General features: G+C 39.5%; 1 protein-coding gene across 4 annotated transcripts in view; it reads right to left on the bottom strand.

The window, feature by feature from the left end:
• The window catches only part of GABRB3 (gamma-aminobutyric acid type A receptor subunit beta3), a 228,800-nt gene that overhangs the window by 197,055 nt on the left and 12,295 nt on the right, over positions 1-19,450 (bottom strand). The window lies entirely within an intron of this gene.

Raw genomic sequence — 19,450 nt, 5'->3', positions numbered from 1 at the left:
ACTATGAGTATTTGCAGTTCTAAAGGATGCAATTAGAATCTCTGTAACAATCATGTAAATATTTTCGGAGGAAAATCCTCACAATGCAATTTCTGGGTTAAAAGTACGCAGTTTTTTTTATACTGGCCCCTTATGCACTCCTACATGACATTTTTCAGAAGCACATTTTCCCATATCCTTAGTAATGCTGGGTGAAAAGTGACTTATCCTTATGTCTCTCTAAGCATATCATCGATACTGACTGCCTCCCCATTACCACTATCCATGTATTTCTTAGAGTTTGCCTCTTGGGTCCTTCCCAGGACTGGCTCTCTGACGTCTTTGAAGCCTGGGAGTCCTTTTACTGCATTGGATCTTTACCCTTTGGCGTGAATATTGTCTCATCCATTCTTTACCCAATTTTTAGTTTAAACTCTGTTCTTCTTTAGTTTCTGTTCTATGATGTATTGAAAAAAAAAAAGCCTCTCCTACTCTAGGATTATAACTTATATTCAAGATGTGGTCCAAATATTCCTTTATGTTTTCTCCCAAGTCCTTTTAAAATGCGCAAGCTTTTGCTCCATCAGATATTTCATACATGGCATGAGATAGAAAACTGTGTCTAATGTTTTCACCCAACACCTTAAGTAGACTATCCCTTTGCCAAGGCTTGACGCACCATCTGTATTACCTGTCTAAATTCCCATGTATGAATGTGTCTGCTACAGAACTGTCTTTTCTCTTCCACTGATTCACTATATCATCCTGCTGTGACTGACCGGCCCTCGTTTCCAACTGCTTTTTAAATGCTTAAGGAAAGTCCTGTAATTCATCTTTTTCTCCCAAACTTTGTTATTCTCACCCACGTATTCTGTCACATGAACTTTATCAATTTATTAAGTTCTTGCCAAAAGTTATAATTCCAATTGGAATTTCATCTTACATATTAATTTGGGAATGATTAGTATCTATACAACAAGCCTCCTCACCTTATCATTAGCCATTAGAGATTCTTTTTTTTTTTTTTTTTTTTTTTTTTGAGACAGAGTCTCACTATGGCACCCAGGCGGGAGTGCAGTGGTAGGATCTCAGCACACTGCAACCTCCGCCTCCCGGGTTCAAGCGATTCTCCTGCCTCAGCCTCCTGAGTAGCTGGGATTACAGGCATGCACCAACACGCCAGGCCAATTTTTGTATTTTTAGTAGAGATGGTGTTTCACCATGTTGGTCAGGCTGGTCTCAAACTCCTGACCTCGTGATCCACCTGCCTCGGCCTCCCAAAGTGCTAGGATTACAGGTGTGAGCCACCGCGCCCAGCTGGAGTTTGTTTTCTCCTTGAAAATGGCACACATGAAATAGACAATACTCTTTTCTTCTGCCTCTCATCTCTACTCTTCCCACAGCCCCTAACACACCCCTCAGCTCTGCAGGAGAAACATTTCAGGTAGGAGTTGAATCCCAGTTCCACGAAGGCTACATGCCTTGGAGCAATTTACTTAGTCTCTTTGAGTGTTCTACTGTGACAGATGGCTGTTGTTATTTAACCATATAATCTTTAACTTGCCCTAAATTGTAGGCTTTTGGCTATTGGTATATATTATTGTAAATATTTCTCAAGTCAGAATGATGCCAGAGTATAGCTAAGTGTTCACATAAAGGTTTCATTAGATCAATGGACAGTCTATGCCAGAGCGAAGAAAATCCAACATTGTGGGGAAAGTGAACATCATTAGTTTTTCTGTATGTTTTGTTACTCAGCAAAATGTAATCCGACAGCCTTAATAGGAAAAGGCCATTTTCTGTCATTACAGTGACTGTCTTCCCCATCTGCTGATCACCTCTCTTTATGAACACTTACCTTGCACCAGTTGCATTCCTACCAAGCAACTGACTCCAAGCTGTGATTAGATTGGTCACCAGAGATGAATGCAGATGCACACAAATATCAACAGCAATTTGTATGCTTTGAGCACTCGTCTCTAAGAAACTCATTTCAGATTTCTCTAAAACAAACTTCTTTCTCAACTCTCCCCGCTAAGTAGGAAAGAGAATGCATTTACTGATGGGGAAGGAAACTAGGGAAAAAGAATGAGACCAGTCACCCCAAAACAAAGTCTTATGTACTTAATTCCCCTCCCAGTGTGACCAACATCGTGTCTCCCACTAAAACACCAGCCAAGCTTCACACAAACTAAAGAGAAGGAATTTTACACAGGGCGAGGTTTTCTGAGTGACCCATACAAAAACAGCACAATCTACATGCTCTTATCCATGCAATTGGGCATGGTTCAGGACACAGCAGTTGAGTAATTGCATTTGATATTAAAATCAAGCATGAAAATTCTCAGATATTTCACTTAAAAAATTAGATAGCCTGTATAAACATTTAACTAATTTTGTAACTCCCATGGCTTTTGGTTTTGTAATTTTTAAAAATTTAAACTATGCTTCCTTATCGAAATAAAGAGTTAATAACTACAGTGGAAATCGTGTTCAACTTAACTCATCAACAATAACAGAAACTTTTTTTTTTTGAGACAGAGTCTTGCTCTGTTGCCCAGGCTGAGGTGCAATGGTGCCATCTCAGCTCACTGCAACCTCTGCCTCCTGGGTTCAAGCAATTCTCCTGCTTCAGCTTCCTGAGTAACTGGGATTACAGATGCCTGCCACCATGCCTGGCTAATTTTTGTATTTTTAGTAGAGACGAGGTTTCACCATGCTGGCCAGGCTGGTCTCTAACTCCTGACCTCAGCTGATCTGCCCACCTCGGCCTCCCGAAGTGCTGGGATTACAGGCGTGAGCCACTGTGCCCAACCAATAACAGAAACTTTCATTAAAACTTGAATAACCAGTATCAAACTCACGACATCAAAAATCATATTTTCAATTTTCAAGTTATATCCTCAAGAAAATTTTTACTTATTGACATTTATTTATATAAGTGTATACGTGTGTGTTTGTGTATTAAACCATTTTTGCATTGCTATAAAGAAATACCTAAAACTTGGTAATTTATAAGGAAAAGAAGCTTAATTGGCTCACAGTTCCACAGTCTATGCAAGAAGCATGGTGCTAGAGAGGCCTCGGGGAACTTTTACTCATGGTGGATGGCAAAGTGGGAGCAGCACATCCCTTGGCGAGAACAGGTGCAAGAGAGTGATTGGCAGGGGAGGTGCCACACGCATCATGTAAACAACCAGATCTCGTGAGAACTCACTCACTAACAGCCATGAGGACAGCACCAAGCCATGAGGGAATTCATCCCCATGACCCAAACGCCTCCCACCAGGCCCCACCTTAACACTGGGGATTACAGTTCAACGTGAGATTAGGCAGAAACATATATTCAAACTATATCAATAGGTTTTCAGAAAGTTTAACATTTTTTTAATTTTGAAAGAAAAATAAATTCTTAAGAAGTTGTAAAAAAAATTGTACTGGGAGGTTCCATACCCAGTTTTCTCAGTGTTTACATCATGTGTAACTATAGTACAATATCAAAACCAGGAAAGTGATATGGTACAATCCACGACCTCATTCAGATTTCACCAGGATTTCATGCACTCGTGGGTGTGTATTCATATGTGGGCAGGAACAGCTATAGGTCTATGCAATTTTATCATAGGCGTAGACTCCCTGCAGCCTCGACCTCCTGGGCTCAGTTTTTTTCTCACACCACAAGGCTCCGGGTGTCACCTTCTTTACCCACACCCCTCCTCCACTGGCCTCCGCCATCTATCACTGGCAACCACTAATGTGTCCTCTTTCTCTGTAATTTTATTATTTCATAATAATTATGTAAATAAAATATAGTGTAACCTTTACGCTTAATAAGCATAATTCCATGAGCGCCATCCAAGTTGGTGCCTGTATCAATAGTTTCTTTTTGTTGCTGAATAGAATTCCATGGTGTGAATGCACCATAGTTTGTTTAATGATTCACAATTTTAGTTTGTTTCCAGTTTCAGGCTATTAAAAATAAAGATGCTGTGAACATTTGTTTATAGGTTTTTGTGTGACTATTGGTTTTCATTCCTCTGGGATAAATGCCACAGAGTGCAATTGCTGGGTTGTAAGGTAACTGCAGATTTAATTTTATAAGAAACTGCCAACTTATTTTCCAGAGTGGCTGTATGATTTTCTAATTTCCACCAGCAACGTAGGAGTGATCAATCCAGCTTCTCTACCTTCTACCCAGTATTAAAGTGTCACTTTTTTTTATTATTCTTACAGACATTCTGATAGGTGTTTAGGAATATCTCACTGTGGCTTTTTTTTGCATTTTGCTAATGGCTAATGATGTTGGACATTTTTGCATGTGCTTATTGGCCATCTGTATATACTCTTTCCTGAAATGTCAGTGCATATATTTTGCCCATTTTCTGACTGGATTGTTTGTTACTGCTGAATTTTGGGAATTCTTTATATACTCCAAGTTCTTTGTCAAATGCATGGTTTGGAGATACTTTTTCTAAGTGTACGCGAGTCTTTAGAGTCTTTTGCAGAACAAATGTTTTAATTTGATGAGGTTCAGTCTACCAATTTTTCCTTTTATGAATCATGCTTTTGGTGTTAAATTTAAGAATTATTCTTCTAGCCCTATGTCCTAAAGATGTTTTTATGTTTTTTTCCGAAGTTTTACATTTTACATTTAAGTCCGTTTTTTTTTTTTTTTTTTTTGGAGTTTGTGTAAGTCTGAGGTTTAGGTCAAAGTCATTTGCCCATCACCACTGTTATAAAGGCACTCCACTGAATTGCTTTGAACCTTTGTTAAAAATCAGTTGGGTGGCCAGGCACGGTGGCTCACACCTGTAATCCCAGCACTTTGGGAGGCTGAGAGGGGCAGATCACGAGGTCAGGAGATAGAGACCATCCTGGCTAACACGGTGAAACCCCATCTCTACTAAAAATACAAAAAATTAGCCGGGCATGGTGGCGGGCACCTGTAGTCCAGCTAACTCAGGAGGCTGAGGCAGGAGAATGGCATGAACCCGGGAGGCGGAACTTGCAGTGAGCAGAGATCGCACTACTGCACTCCAGCCTGGGCGACAGAGCAAGACTCCATCTCAAAATAAATAAATAAACAAACAAACAAACAAACAATCAGTTGGGCATATTTGTGGGGGTCTATTTCTGAATTGACTATTCTATTCCATTGACTACTGTGGTAATACAGCAAGCATAACCATGGTGCAGAATGTTCCCCCACAGTGTCCTCCCAGACTGGGATTCTCCTCAAATCAGTCTATAGCTTTTATGCAATCCCTGTCTTCAGACTTCAGTATAAATCCCCTTCTCCCAGACTTCAATATAAATTTTAGAGTATGTGTGTCTGTGTGTACAAAAATCCTTGCTGGGACTTTGATAGGGACTGCATAAAAGCTATAGATTGATTTGCGGAGAATTGACATTTTGCTACGGTAAGTCTTCCAATTCATGAAAACGGGAAGTTTCTCCATTTAGTTAGGTCTTCTTTCATTTCTTTTAACAGCATTTTTTCAGCATACAGTTTCTACACTTGTTTTATTAAGTTTATACCTAAGTACTTCATTTTCTTAGAGTGATTCTGAATGTTATGTCTTTATTTTAATCTCAGTTCCCACATATTTGTTGTTAGCGTATAGATGTGATTGATTTTTGTGTTGATCCTGTATCCAGTAATCTTGTTTAATTCACTTATCAGTTCCAGAAGTTTTTATATAAATTCTTTGGGATTTTTTATGTGGATAACCATGTCAATCAGAGACTGTTTTATTTCTTCCTTCCCAATCTGTATGTTTTCTATTTATCGCCTGTGCTTTACTGAAGTAGCTAAAATAAGATAGGTGAAAGTGGATATCTTTGCCTTGTTCACAATCGGGGGAAAAAATCCAGTCATTCACCTTTAACTATAATGACAGCTGTAGGATTTTTGTAGATTCTCTTTATAAATTAAGGAAATTCTCCCCTATTCTTTCCTTTTTCTGTAAAAGTCTTGATAATTTTTTTTTTTATTTAGAATTTTTATCATGAATGGGTACTGTATTTTTCAAATGCTTTTTTTTTTTTTTTTTTTTGCCTACAATTTTTTTCTTTAACCTGTCAATACTGTGGATACAGTGGTTGATTTTCAACTCTTCAAACAGCCTTGCACACCTGGAATAAATCACACTTGGTCATGGCATATAATTCCTTTAAGATATTGCTGGCTTTGATTTGCCCATATTTTGTTCAGAATTTTTGTGCCATTGTTCTTGAGAGATTTTGTTCCATGATTTCCTTTAGTACACTGTCTTTCTTCCTGGTATCAGTGTAATACTGGTTTCGTAAAATTAGTTGGGAATGGTTCCCTCCTCTTCTATTTTCTAGAGGAGACTGCATACAGCTAGTAATAATTCTTCTTTAAATGTACCATAGAATTCTCCAGCGAAATTATCTGGGCCCAGAGATTTCTTTTTTGGGAACTTCTAATTACAAATTCAAGTTCTTTAGTCATTAATGGACTACTAAGATTCTCTACTTCATCTTGGGTACATTTTAGTAACTTTTGTTTTTTAAGGAATTGGTCTATTTTTTCTGAAGTGTTGAATTTATATGTATAAAATTGTTCATGATATTCCCTTATTTTCTTTTAAGCGTATGTGGGATGTGTGGTGATAGCTTCTGTTTCATTCCTGACATGATGTCTTTCTCTTTTTATTTTTGTCCAAGGTTTATCAAATTAATTGATTTTGGGGGGCAAGATAAAAATTTTTATTTGATTAACTTTCTCTATTGGTTTTTGTTTTCAATTTCATTTATTTCTTCTTTTATCTTTATAATGTTCTTACATCTGCTTGGTTTGGGCTGGGCACAGTGGCTCATGCCTGTAATCCCAGTACTTTGGGAGGCCAAGGTGGGCAGATCACTTGAGACCAGGAGTTTGAGACCAGCCTTGCCAATGTGGTGAAACCCGGTCTCTGCTAAAAATACAAAATTTAGCCAGGCGTGGTGGTGTGCACCTGGAGTCCCAGCTACTTGGGAGGCTGAGGCAGGAGAATCACTTGAACCCAGGTGGTGGAGGGTGAATGAGCAGAGACAGCATTACTGCACTCCAGCCTGGGCAACAGAATGAGACTCCATCTCAAAATAAATAAATAAACAAATAAAAATAAGACAAAATCATCTGCTTGGTTTGGGTTTGTTTTGATCTACCTTTACTAGTTTTTGAGGACTTAAATTTGAGAGTTTTTTTTTCTTTCTTTTTTTTTTAATCGTTCAGTGCTACAATTTCACCATCAGCACTGGTTTAACTGTGCACTCCAAATTTTGATATGCTGCATTTTCATTTTCATTCAGTACTATGTATCATTTTATTTTCTTTGAGACTTTCTCTTAGACTTATGGATTCCTTAAAAGTTTACTGTTTAACTTCCAAGAGTTTAGTGATTTAGTGTTATCTTTCTGTCACTGATTTCTAGTGTGATTTCACTATGCTTAGAAAACATAAACTGTATAATTCTAATATTTTAAATGTACTAGAGTTTGTTTAAGACTCATGGTATGGTTTATCTTCTGAAATGCTCTCTGGGCAGACGAAAAGAATGTTTATTCTGCTTTTGTTGTGTAAAATGTTCTATAAATGTCAATCAAATCCTGTTGACTGATGGCGTCATTTGGTTCTTCTGTATGTTGGGAGCACATCCTCCTGTTTCTACTCAGTGGTGGGTGAAAGATTAGCTCCCAGCTTGACTGCTGAAACGAGGAGGAAGTGCATGCAGCTTTTGGTTGGTGTTTGGCTGGAGTAGGGTAGGCATTATCAAAAAGTTTTTTGTGCTCTTAGACCATCTTTTTCCTGGTCCTTTCGCGGGGGCTTTTCTGTTGGTGTTTGTTTGTTTGTGTGTCTGTCTGCTTGTCAGCAGTGTCAGGTTGCAGACTTCCCAGAGCAGTATCTGGGATACATGAAAGGCAAAAAGAAAGCCTAAGGAACTCAACGCAGCATCATTCCCCAAGCCCTGAGGTTCTCAGGCAAGCTGCCTTTCTCTTTCAACCTTCAGATTCTTCCTGTGTTTATTTGTTGTGTTATGGCCAGAGTTTTGTGTTCCGGGAGGAAGGACCTGGGAGGAATGGCACTATTCCATCTTGGCCAGAATTGGAAATCTGTTTAGAAAAATTTAACTGTTTCTATTCTCCCTTCAATTTCTTCTTCCCCTGTGTCTTCACGCCTTTTGATGGTATTCCTGCTTCTAAGCACCTCCAACAGAAAGAAGACTGGGAAATTAAAGGAGTTGGAATTCAAATCAGGCCATGTTGCTACACATTAGCAACTCTAGGAGAGGTTCAGGGAAGGAAGAAGTTAAAACTACTTACTAAAATGAGGTTTCCAATAAACTGTGGGTGTTAATTATCCATTCAACCCAAGCCCTCAATTAGCAGTAGTGGAATACTAAGGCTTAGACCCCATTCACTACCAAGATACTGCCCTTCCGTTGCTTTCTAGATGAACTGCTCAGAGAATAGGGTATTCCCCACTCAAACTGAGAAACTGTATGATATAATGGAAATGTCAATTTTTTTGTTAGGAAAGCATAAATTATGCTTTAAAAATTTTCTTTGCTGTGTGTCAAGCAAAGGGACCAGCTGACATGGTACCTATCTTCGAGGCATGCTCAGTTAAATAATAAGAATTGGGCAGAATACACAGAGACAAGTGAATTAAGATTAACTAAAATGTGTGTTTACATTAAATTTAAGCTGATTATGAAGAGAAAAGTTAATGCAAGAAGCTTCTTTAGAGTAAAATGGCTTTATTATTAAATTGAAAAAAATAGAATTTCATAAAATGCTCAACTCATAAATAGTAGAAAACTGCCAGAGATATGAAAGCCTGTAAAAACCTGTGATGCAGGCTAGAAAGTGAAGAAGTCAAGGCAATGCTGTTATATTGAATGAATAAGAAAAGTACATTTTTTTGCTAATTACTTAATGAAACTCAGAAATATCATGAATTACAGACATTTTGCCAAACATTTATTTTCAGATTTCATTATGATATAATCAGATGTGTTTATTCTTAAGTCCCTCAAGTAACACAAGTCAGTATTTGGCCCTTTTTTTCCTCTAAAATTATGTATTATAAAATACAATTCACACTTAAGAATAGTGAAATCTCTAGATTTTTATAATCTTTCCAGATAACAAAAGATTGAAGAACTGCTAATGCTGAAACATATGTGATGCGTTTTTACAAAAGTTCTTCAAAATCTGAGCTTTTGTATTTTCCATGTTAGTCAACTTGGGGAAAAAATGGTTTCTGATGATAAGGCTATCTAGAATTCACAGGATTCCTTTCTTTCTTTAACAAAGCACGTTTTACTATCCATGTTAATCAAATATTTAAAATAATAACCTTTTAAACATCAACTGGCAACAATTACATTGTAGAAATTCAAACCAGAGATGCTCAGGAATGTGTCCAGAACAATTGCAGAGGGAAAGCTGCATTGTTCCAAAGGCTACAATTTCCGACTCCTGGAACACAGCCCAGCAGTAATAACAGTGCAGTGATCAGATTTCCTTCGTTAAAAAAGGGCTCTCTAGACACAGAAGATCATGAGATAAAGAATCTGAAAGTAACCACCTCCACTGCCTCCTCCTGATTCAGAATTTGATGTTACACTCCTAATTTTCATTATAGCCTATTATTTCCAAAGCACCCTTAAAAAAATCAATAGTATATCTAACTCATTAGTATTTTTGGTAATGAGGGGTCCCTTATGTTGGGGGACCCCTCATAAGGGGGTCCTTTATGTTACTGTTGATTCAGCATTCCAGTAAATAAATTTTGGTCCAAGCATAAATCATGCCTTCATTTCTCTAGATTTCATACTGTCAAATTTGTTCCTTTCCTAGCTAATTTCAGATTTTTTTTTTTTTAGGAAAAAAAGCCATGTTCTTGCACCACACTAGTAAACTAGAAACCTTACATGCATTGCTGATTTTCAGGCAAACTATGTAACATGGCTTTCAATGGGTGCTTGGCAAGGAGGAAACATGGGCTAATAGACGAAAAATATAAATGTATCTGAGGTGGCATGTCTGCCTCTCCCAAGAAATAAATTGTTCTATATAAAAAACAGCATGCTTTAAAACATTTTTTAAAAGTCAACAACCTAGTGTTATTTAACTAGCACACCAAGAGCCTCCTCATGCACACCTTCTTTCTGTCTTTCCTTTCTGGTTCTCCCTGTAACCACAGTACCTAAGGGAATGGTGATCAGCAACTAGCAGACATGGACAGACTTCCTGCAGACTCTCAAAATTTCAGAATTGATCGCTTGCTCTCTTTATTTTATTTATTTATTTATTTATTTTGAGATGGAGTCTCACTGTGTCGCCCAGGCTGGAGTGCAATGATGCAATCTCAGCTGACTGCAACCTCAACCTCCTGGGTTCAAGAGATTCTCCTGCCTCAGCCTACCGAGTAGCTGGGACTACAGGTGCTCACCACCACACCCAGCTAATTTTTTGTATATTTAGTAGAGATGGGGTTTCACCGTGTTAGCCAGGATGGTCTCGATCTCCTGACCTCATGATCCGCTCGCCTTAGCCTCCCAAAGTGCTGGGATTACAGGCATGAGCCACCGCGCCCGGCCCCTCTCCTTTAATAAGCATTTTTTCATGTGTATTCTTAATTTATGAATAAAAGCTGTACATATTTATGATGTACCACATCAGGCCTTGATGTGTGTACCTGCTGTGGAATGGTATAATCAAGCCAATGAATATATCCATCACCTCACATCCTTAGCATTTTTTGTGGTGAGAATATTTAAAATCCCCTCTTGGCAATTTTCACATGTCCGTTATTATTAACTACAGTCGGCACGCTGTACAGTAGCTCTCCAGAGCATCCTCCTTCCGAGGGACACTAAACGCCAGGACAACATCTGGCTCTGTCTGCCCCACTGCACTCTTTCTCTGGGCAATGCTTTCCTTGAAGATTAGGTCCTCTTCTGCCTCTGGTCACCTCAATCAAAATAGCATCACTACCAGTACACGTGCTTGAGGTGTCTATTGTTCTTCTATTGTTCTGGCATTTTCTCAGAAAGAAAGCTAAATCTTGTTTCTTGTACTGACCAAATGGTGCTGCAGGCTCTGATACCTCTTGAGAACCTCAGAACTCCCTACCTTCTGAGCTAACTTCTGAGCTGCCCCAGGCACTGAGGGCTGCCTGGATGTCCACAGGCACTTTCCCCAGATGGTGGAGCTGGTCCTTATTCTTAGTGTCCCGTCACCGCAGACACTGGCTCCAGTTACCCCTTCACGACCCACATCAAGCGGGCACTGTAGAGCCGTGAGGGCTACCTATGCTGGGAGTGGCAGGAAGAATTGACTGATAATACTGTGTAAGAGGAACCAGACCACAGGAGATTCACAGGTGAAAGACAGATCAGAGACCACTGCACAGTTGAGGGCTCCACACTGAGGCACTGGGAAAAAAGGAGCGGTCTTCACTATATTACCAAAATTACTAGGCAAGACTGGGTGAATAATTACATATTGGAGAAAGAAGAAAGAGATGAAGATGATCTTTGGGACTGAGTGACAAGTGAAGCACAATTCAGGAGACCTGGTTATTGACTTTGGTCCCAGAAACTGTCCAGAAATACATGGTGGGAGGTGGTTGTAAAAAAGAACTCAACTGTTAGAGGCAGTGCAGCCAAGCAAAGGGATTGGCCAGTCTCTTTTAAATACAGATACTTTCTATTTCCTATATGAAGATTAAAGGAAAGAACCTGATGGAGAGGAAGCTATCATTTTAGAAAGGAGACAGTGAATGTGGGTACAGGAAAAGCCGAATATAGAGGGTGGGTAGAGAGGTGAATTCCGCAGGGTGCAGCATCTCTGTGAGAAATACACTGGTCTGGGGTGAGGGCAGGCTACAGGTAAACCAATGCTGTTGGTCTTCTGATGGAAACAGAACTTGAGTTCCATAACTATCAGCAAAGATGGGATGTTAGGATGAAGGCCTTGAGGACAGAGAATGTTCTGGGTGGTGAAGACAATGAAGATAAAATAATACATGTATTTACTAGGAGACATTTTGTCATCAGAGACCATTCTCTCCAGTGTGTGGGCTTGCTTCAGACGTTTTCCCCAGCAACTTTTTGAAGGCTGGAAAAAAGCAACATAAACCCATGATTTAAAGGGGATAGAGGGACTTGAAACAGATTTCTTTGCTGCCTAAGACGGGAGGCAGAACCAGGCAATTAAGCACGAGTCGAACTAAAATTTCTGACAGAGCAGAAGGAAGAGTAAGAATGGGAGAGAGGGAGAGAAGACGACCAGCAACAACCGTCTTCTCGAAAGCAGAAGAGCACCTTTGCTCAAATGCCTGACAACGTAAAACAAGAAAAGAGAGAGACAGAGACAGACAGAGAGAGATCAGAAGTAGTTGAGAAACTTGGAGAAATGTGAAGTCCCTTCTGAGCAGATTTCACCAAGGTGCTGCTTTTCTGGGCATGCTGGAAGGAGTAAGAATTAGGGTAGGGAGGAAAAACAGTTACTGATTCATTTCACAATCAATGTGGAAAAATCCAAATTAGTCCAAATGCCCTTCCCAATTACATGTTAATAGCCACTTAACATTTTGTCTCTGCATCAGTAGACCAAACTTTGAATCATATTAAATGATGTCTGACTTTTTTTTTCTCATTAACTACATGGAAAACAGTCTCCGAAAATGTTACCCATGTAGGCAAAGTAAACTAATGGTTCACTAAACAACACCTCCAATGAATCGGTGCTCACTTGGCACACCCTCACTGCACTCCAACAAAGATCAAGGCAACGACACAGAGGAGGACCCCTTACCCCAGAGGTGTGTGCAGTGATGATGGGCTCCTATCAGTGCCAAGCCTGAGACCTCAGTTTCCCCATGCTTTATTTCACCACTGTGTCATGCACTCAAACACCCGAGGGATCGAGGCTCGGCTCAGTCGTGGAGATAAAACACAGGATTAAAAGGAGATTTAAATCCCTTGGTGGAATCTGACCACATGGAACTCCAGATAAAAATGGTTAGAGCCTCTAACAACTTTTTTTTTTTTTGAGACGGAGTGTCGCTCTGTCACCAGGCTGGAGTGCAGTGGTGCAATCTCAGCTCACTGCAACCTCCAACTCCTTGGTTCAAGCGATTCTCCTGCCTCAGCCTCCCAAGTAGCTGGGATTACAGGTGCAGGTCACCATGCCCGGCTAATTTTTTTTGTATTTTTAGTAGAGATGGGGTTTCACCATGTTGGCCAGGATGGTCTTGATCTCCTGACCTTGTGATCTGCCTGCCTCAGCCTCCCAAAGTGCTGGGATTACAGGTGTGAGCCACCGCACCCGGCCACCCCTAACAATTTTTTTCCCAACTTCTTAGGCCTGACTTCTGAGAAACTTTTTCTTTTCTTGTGTAAGATTTACTGCGGAAATTAGAATTAGTCTGAATGACTAAACCAAAACAATGACTTGAACATGTGTATTCTATTGCTCACCTATCAGAATATCAAATATATAATTAAATTAAAGTCAATTTTAATGTAAAACGAAAGTATATGCTATTTTTTACTATTATATGAGATCATGTTGGAATAATGGTAATATTCAGAATATCTGGGGATTTAACTCAATTTTACTTTGCATTCAAATGTTTTTTGGGCTACAGTTGTCTTCCCATTTACTAATAGAAATTGATTCTAGAAGTATAGATATAGAACATTCTTGGACATTCCAATGGGAGCCCAAAGTGAAAGATCTTTTCTTGAAAGCTACTTGGTTACTTGGATAAAAAACCTGAAAACAATATTCATACCATTTGACTCAGCAATCTTATTTAATGAAATATATCTCAAAGAAATAATCCATAACACATACAGTAACTTAGGCATAAAGATATTCATCAAAACATTATTTAGTCAACCAAATCAGAGCAAGTAATCTAAATGTCCAACAATAGAAAACTACTAAGTAAAATACATTATTTCGCCAGTCAAGGGAATACTATACAGCCCTTAAAACAAATGTAAAACATATTTAATAGCACAAGAGTATCTATAATATAAAGTTACATGTAAAAGTATGATAGTAACTTGTATGTACAGTGTGTAAATAATAGTGCATACATATTAAATGTGCATGAAAAACTAAAAGAAATACATCCAAATGTATTCACATATTATAAAATTTTCTTCATGACGACTTTTTTTAATTTTGGAAAATAATAGATATTATTTTGTGGAAGCAGTCAAAGCGTAATGAGTATCAAATTTCCTAAATAATGATCTTATCGACTCCAGATGGGTCTTCATTTCACAATTTAAATATACAGAACAGGCTGGGCATGGTGGCTCACACCTGTAATCCCAGCACTTGGGGAAACTGAGGCGGGTGGATCACGAGCCCAGGAGTTCGAGACCACCCCAGGCAACATGGTGAAACCCCCTCTCTACTAAAAAAAAAAAATAGAAATATTAGCCAGGTGTGGTGGTGCACACGTGTAGTCCCAGTGACTCGGGAGCCTGAGGTGGGAGGGTCACTTGAGCGCAGGAGGCAGAGGTTGCAGTGAGCCAAGATCACACCACTGCACTCCAGTCTGGGCGACAGAGCGAGATCCTGTCTCAAAAAAAATTTTTTAAAGTACAGAACACTCCACACAGGTAAAAAGTTCCTGCACCTGACACAATGCTAAAAAATATATAAAAATGTAATCTCACATATGTGTTATGTATAAAGTCACATATGTGCTATGTATAAAAACCCATGGGTGTACAGATCATGTATAGAGTTCACAGCTAAGTAAAGGAGAATGTCTGCCTCACTTCTTTCTACTTAACCATTCTCCTACCTGCTTTCCTCCCTTTCATCACATCTGAACAGAGCAGGTGTCTAAGCACCCCATAAGTTTGCAGCTCTGAAAACCCCTGGAGATTCTTCTGCACCAGCTCCTTGCGGGTTGTAACCCTCTTAGAAACTATGTACCAACATGGCTGCCACCAGAAGGATGATGGTAGAAACATTTCAGGTAGTCAAAACCCCCAGCGGTTTCACTTGTATCAGGGATAAACATACTAAGAGCTAAACTAAATAGAATTTAATTTTGGGCACAATAGCAACTGGTATATATCTACCTTCTGATGAAGCATAGCAAGATATCCCAGTGTCCCAAGTATTTAAAGAAAGAAAACTCCTGTTTCTTATACCAATTTTACCATTTTTTGCTATTCGTATCCCACCGTGGTTCCCTTGGGTCTTTCCATGCCTTCTAGTCTGCTGTGGACTAAGTGTCAGCTCCCCAGGCCAAGTGCCCAGAAACTCATCCCTTTCTTCACTCCTGCCCTGCAACCACAGCCCAACAGTGTCCCTAGGAGCTGTAATTATTCATTCTTCACACATTCCTTGCCTGGCGCGCTCAATGGCTCACTCGCTCCTGGGCTCAAACCAAACATTCTCTTCATGAGTTTCTTCAGTAACTTTAATGTGGCCTTGAGGACTTATGAGTGTCACAAGTCAAACTTGCAAAGCTTGAACGGGGGCACTAAAAAAGTGGAAAATCCCAAACTATCATCATTTGGATTTATGTCACTGGACATTTCATTTAGTTACAAGAGCAGTTATAACAGAGTTAAGCTGCCCCTTAAAGCTTAAGTATTTAGAAGGAAAGAGCAAGAATATACTAATCAACACGGAGCAATTGAACTAAAAATCAAGTCATAGCAGAGAATACAAGCGGTAATTATTCAGTGACATTATGTATTTTGAAAATCAAAAATGGCAAAGTTCACCGTTTTGCCTCCTTCCAGTTAGTTCCCACTGTCAACCTACAAAATGCAAAGCGCTTTGATAAGTCTAGAATTTTAAAAATCTCTCTCTATATAGCTCACTTTGCACTAACCTGTTAGAGTAAGTGTAAATTAGTTAACAGCACTTCACTGTGAAGCATCAAAACTAGCGTTTTGCCATACATATTCACAAAACCAGTCCCTTACAAGCCCTCTTCTCTACCATTTCAACGGGCTCCACTATCAGTATAATGAAATTCTAACATGTTTTGTTTTACATTTCAGGGTTTTGTTCTGATTGTTGTTGTTTTCACAGTTTCCTTTATAATGCAAGTAGCCACACAGAAAAAAAAAAAAAACCGTAGAGGTGCAACCTAGAAACATTCACGCTTTTGTGATAATACACAGAAAATAGTTTAGTAATATGTAAGTCTGATATGTGAGTCCCTCTCTGGCTGACTGACGGTGCCTATTAATATGGCAGCATGAGCAGGTTCTGATTTTTCTGTTTGCACATTATTGCATAATCAAATATAGTCTTGGGCAAAGGTTGCCATATCAGGAAATTAGATGTCAATTCACAGAGGCTTGCTTTCCTGTTAGCCTTTGTTCAACAAATTCTATCTGCTTTCCTCTGAAGGATGTTGGAGAAGAGAATTTTCCTTAATTATTTTAGAAACTCAGAGATGCGATACAAAGAGAAAAAATACTGAGCCAAACAGACTCATGAGGTATCCAAACTTGGAGACAGAAACCAGCAGGTAAAGCCATCACTGCTTATCTCCTAAGGAGAGGTAAATGTCATTCAAGCAGGCAGCTGAGAACCAGTGCGGGACAATCTGCCCCATTAATTGACCTTTTCTTCTTAATCTCAACAAACCAACCAATGCCCACGATCTATACCCACCCACCAATTCTCAGAGTTGATTCTACCCCAGGTGTGCTAATTTGGTTACATTTGGAACAAAGTGCATTCCCCTTGTAAGCATCTGAACTTTGCAAGGAGCAGTCATACTTCTGAAAGAGAAAAAGAAAAAAAGAAAAAAAAACAACCTTAAGTAACATATGTGACACCACCATTGTAGACAAATTATGTCAAGGTGGTAAATTAGCGCAAATCACTTATTTACTCTCTTTACATTGTAATTTCTTCCACACAAACACTAAATCCATTACCAACAGGATTTCATCTACAGCGGAAAAACCTAAGTTAAACAGTTGGAAATTGTTTGTGGGGGTCACTGGCTACTTCCAAGTTTGGTACACACTCCACATTTGGATCTATATAATCCTAATCCTGACTGGGTAGTTTCCTAAAACTTAATAATTTGCACATCCACCTTTTTCCTATGACAGAATAAAATCAAGCAATTTTCCTGGTCTCTTTGCACATCTCTGTTGCAAGCAGACCAAAGTCTTCATCTCTACACCAGCAGTGGTTTACTTGCTCGGACTTTATGTATATAAAATTTTTTCATTAATAAGACTAGGAATCAAAAAAAATAGAACATAGCAAAAAAAAATTTTTTTTGAGATGTAGTCTCGCTCTGTAGCCCAGGCTGGAGTGCAGTGGCGCGATCTTGGCTCACTGCAACCTCCGCCTCCCGGGTGCCAGTTCAAGCAATTCTCCTGCCTCAGCCCCCTGAGTAGCTGGGATTACAGGCACACGCCACCATGCCCAGCTAATTTTTGTATTTTTAGTAGAGAGGGGGTTTCACCATGTTGGCCAGACTGGTCTTGAACTCCTGACCTCGTGATCCACCTGCCTCGGCCTCCCAAAGTGCTGGGATTACAGGCGTGAGCCACCGTGCCCAGCCAAAACATTATTTTTTGTAGAGATGCCATAATTGACGTCCAAGCTTAAAATTATCTGCATTAAATGCTGGCTCCTGGCCCCACACTGGCCGAGTGCAGCACTGCAGACGATACTGACCACACCCCTGTCCTCTTCCTTTTGATCTGGATTATGAACTCAAAGAATGTTAAGATTGTTACTAAAATACCACAAAAGATTAAAAAATGGTGCATTAATTAAATGTATGTAAAATGTTCTTAAAAACCTGAATATGGACAATTTGGAACCCAATAACAAAAACTAAGGTACTTCTCTACTGGATGGTTCTTCTTAGGTAACAAGGGAAATGTTATGCTTTGGATACAAGAGAAACATTTGAATAGCTCACTGAAGGTTTTATTCACAAACTAATAATTCTAAATTCAGACCAAAAAAACTGATGCAACTATGTTTGAGACCTGAAAATTACTGAGCATGGATTCGGATGTTAAATCCCAGCTGTTTATGTACAAAGTAGCTGAGGCTCATAGCATACAGCAAAGGGAATCTGAAGAAAGAGTTTCCGGGTTCTACGCCCACCATGCTTTGACCACACAATTGCAAGCTGCCAGAGGAGATAGGCTCCGTGCCACTGACCACCACGTGGACAACCAATTAAACCACATGCAGTATCAAATGACAAGAAGCTGTGGTCTGTGTAAAGCAAATAGAAGGTCTCCTTACGTTTCAAACAGCTCACGGACTCTAAGAAACATGGAAATCAGAGCTGCAAGGCAACTCAGAGAGCATCCATTCCAGCACCCTGATTAGAAAGATGATCAAACTGAGTCTGAACGACTTGCCAGAGTTCACACAAACCCTTCCTTGGGATCTAAACGCTCTTACACCTCAGATTTTCCACTGCAGAGGGCGAGCTTGAAAGCTAAACCCTCTATGTTCTCTAAAGGCAAAATACCCTGAAGTATGGAGGAAATTGCCTAGATAATTAACATTCCAAACAGTTTATAATAATAGAGTAAAATCTTAAGCCTGGAGAACCATGTTTTATTTAGCATATTTAGTATTGCTTCAAACTTTATCTTTATTTTATGATTGAAAAGTGGTTCTCCAGGCATAAGGAGAAAAAGAAAGATAAATGGATAATTGATTGATTGATTGATATAGATACAGATATAGATATACATAGATAAGCACTGTATTTCCAAAATAAGAATGCTTCTTTTAAAAACTGGTTTTCTCTGCTTCTAAATGCCAACACACACGCGTGCGTGCACACACACACACACACACATACACAAGCAAACAAACAAAAACCCACCACAATTAATTAACATTTTTGAATCTCTTTGAATTTCTGGATCTGCTTTCATTTACTCACCCATGATCACCAGCCTTTTACAATCTCTGAGCCAAGTACAGGCCAGGTCCCAGAGATGCCTCTGCAGAGGTGGTTAATCAATATTGTCCTCTTATGAGAGTACTGTGCTTTACAGAAGAGTCCAGAAAATGCATCTGCCCCCGAGCTACTGTTAGTGACTATTCCTGAACACGTTTACACTCTTCATAGAATTATACAAAATTAGGCCAGGCGCGGTGGCTCACGCCTATAATCCTAGCACTTTGGGAGGCCAAGGCAGGAGGATCACCAGGTCAGAAGTTCGAGACCAGTCTGGCCAACATAGTGAAACCCCGTCTCTAATAAAAATACAAAAAAATTAGCCAGGTGTGGTGGCATGCGCCTGTAGACCCAGCTACTTGGGAGACCGAGGCAGGAGAATCACTTGAACCTGGGAGTCTGAGGTTGCAGTGAGTCAAGACCACGGCATTGCACTCCAGCCTGGGTGACACAGCAAGACTCCATCTCAAAAAAAAAAAAAAAAAAATACAATATTAG

This window comes from Pan troglodytes, chromosome 16 (genome assembly GCF_028858775.2).
Source record: "Pan troglodytes isolate AG18354 chromosome 16, NHGRI_mPanTro3-v2.0_pri, whole genome shotgun sequence".
Lineage (NCBI taxonomy): Eukaryota > Metazoa > Chordata > Mammalia > Primates > Hominidae > Pan > Pan troglodytes.
This window is presented reverse-complemented; position numbering and strand designations above follow the sequence as displayed.